Raw genomic sequence first — 2500 nt, 5'->3', positions numbered from 1 at the left:
ACGACATGTCAGCGGTCTTTGTGACGTAAACAGTACGACATGTCAGTGTTCTTTGTGACGTAAACAGTACGACATGTCAGCGGTCTTTGTGACGTAAACAGTACGACATGTTAGTGTTCTTTGTGACGTAAACAGTACGACATGTCAGTGTTGTTTGTGACGTAAACAGTACGACCTATCAGTGTTGTTTGTGATGTAAACAGTACGACATGTCAGTGGTCTTTGTGACGTAAACAGTACGACATGTCAGCGGTCTTTGTGACGTAAACAGTACGACATGTCAGCGGTCTTTGTGATGTAAACAGTACGACATGTTAGTGTTCTTTGTGACGTAAACAGTACGACATGTCAGTGGTCTTTGTGACGTAAACAGTACGACATGTCAGCGGTCTTTGTGACGTAAACAGTACGACCTATCAGTGTTGTTTGTGATGTAAACAGTACGACATGTCAGTGGTCTTTGTGATGTAAACAGTACGACATGTCAGCGGTCTTTGTGACGTAAACAGTACGACATGTCAGCGGTCTTTGTGACGTAAACAGTACGACATGTCAGCGGTCCTTGTGATGTAAACAGTACGACATGTCAGTGGTCTTTGTGACGTAAACAGTACGACATGTCAGCGGTCTTTGTGACGTAAACAGTACGACATGTCAGCGGTCTTTGTGACGTAAACAGTACGACATGTCAGCGGTCTTTGTGACGTAAACAGTACGACATGTCAGTGTTCTTTGTGACGTAAACAGTACGACATGTCAGTGTTCTTTGTGACGTAAACAGTACGACATGTCAGTGTTCTTTGTGATGTAAACAGTACGACCTATCAGTGTTCTTTGTGATGTAAACAGTACGACATGTCAGTGTTGTTTGTGACGTAAACAGTACGACATGTCAGTGTTGTTTGTGACGTAAACAGTACGACCTATCAGTGTTGTTTGTGACGTAAACAGTACGACCTATCAGTGTTGTTTGTGACGTAAACAGTACGACATGTCAGTGTTGTTTGTGACGTAAACAGTACGACATGTCAGTGTTGTTTGTGACGTAAACAGTACGACCTATCAGTGTTGTTTGTGACGTAAACAGCACGACATATCAGTGTTGTTTGTGACGTAAACAGTACGACATGTCAGTGTTCTTTGTGACGTAAACAGTACGACATGTCAGTGTTGTTTGTGACGTAAACAGTACGACCTATCAGTGTTGTTTGTGACGTAAACAGTACGACCTATCAGTGTTGTTTGTGACGTAAACAGCACGACTTATCAGTGTTCTTTGTGACGTAAACAGTACGACATGTCAGTGTTCTTTGTGACGTAAACAGTACGACATGTCAGTGTTGTTTGTGACGTAAACAGTACGACATGTTAGTGTTCTTTGTGATGTAAACAGTACGACAGGTCAGTGTTCTTTGTGACGTAAACAGTACGACCTATCAGTGTTGTTTGTGACGTAAACAGTACGACATGTCAGTGTTGTTTGTGACGTAAACAGTACGACCTATCAGTGTTGTTTGTGACGTAAACAGTACGACATGTCAGTGTTCTTTGTGACGTAAACAGTACGACCTATCAGTGTTGTTTGTGACGTAAACAGTACGACATGTTAGTGTTCTTTGTGACGTAAACAGTACGACATGTCAGTGTTCTTTGTGACGTAAACAGTACGACATGTTAGTGTTCTTTGTGACGTAAACAGTACGACATGTCAGTGTTCTTTGTGACGTAAACAGTACGACCTATCAGTGTTCTTTGTGACGTAAACAGTACGACATGTCAGTGTTCTTTGTGACGTAAACAGTACGACCTATCAGTGTTGTTTGTGACGTAAACAGTACGACCTATCAGTGTTGTTTGTGACGTAAACAGTACGACATGTCAGTGTTCTTTGTGACGTAAACAGTACGACCTATCAGTGTTGTTTGTGACGTAAACAGTACGACATATCAGTGTTCTTTGTGACGTAAACAGTACGACCTATCAGTGTTGTTTGTGACGTAAACAGTACGACATGTCAGTGTTGTTTGTGACGTAAACAGTACGACATGTCAGTGTTGTTTGTGACGTAAACAGTACGACCTATCAGTGTTGTTTGTGACGTAAACAGCACGACTTATCAGTGTTCCTTATGACATAAACAGCATGATGTGTCAGGTTTCATTGTGACGTAAAAACCACAAGTAAAACCACGGATGATGATGTTAACGGTACGACAACACCCACACAACCACACACGCACACACACACACACATACCCAAAAAGACGACTTATCCAAAAGAAGAGAGAAAAAAAACAAAAAAAACGAAATAAATGATGAGATGTACAGGACAGTGGGTGGCACCAGACCCCAGGATGTGTCGTGCAGTGCCAGCCAGCCAGGCAGAACGGGGAGGCGGGCAGGGGAAGAACGTCTGCAGGCTCCCACAGTCTGGCATTGGCGAAAGGGAAAATGGGGGTATTATATTACATTCATCATGTGAACGTCTCCATGGAAACACC

Source organism: Babylonia areolata, chromosome 30, assembly GCF_041734735.1.
Source record: "Babylonia areolata isolate BAREFJ2019XMU chromosome 30, ASM4173473v1, whole genome shotgun sequence".
NCBI classification, from domain to species: Eukaryota; Metazoa; Mollusca; class Gastropoda; order Neogastropoda; family Buccinidae; genus Babylonia; species Babylonia areolata.
Note: the sequence above shows the minus strand (reverse complement) of the source record.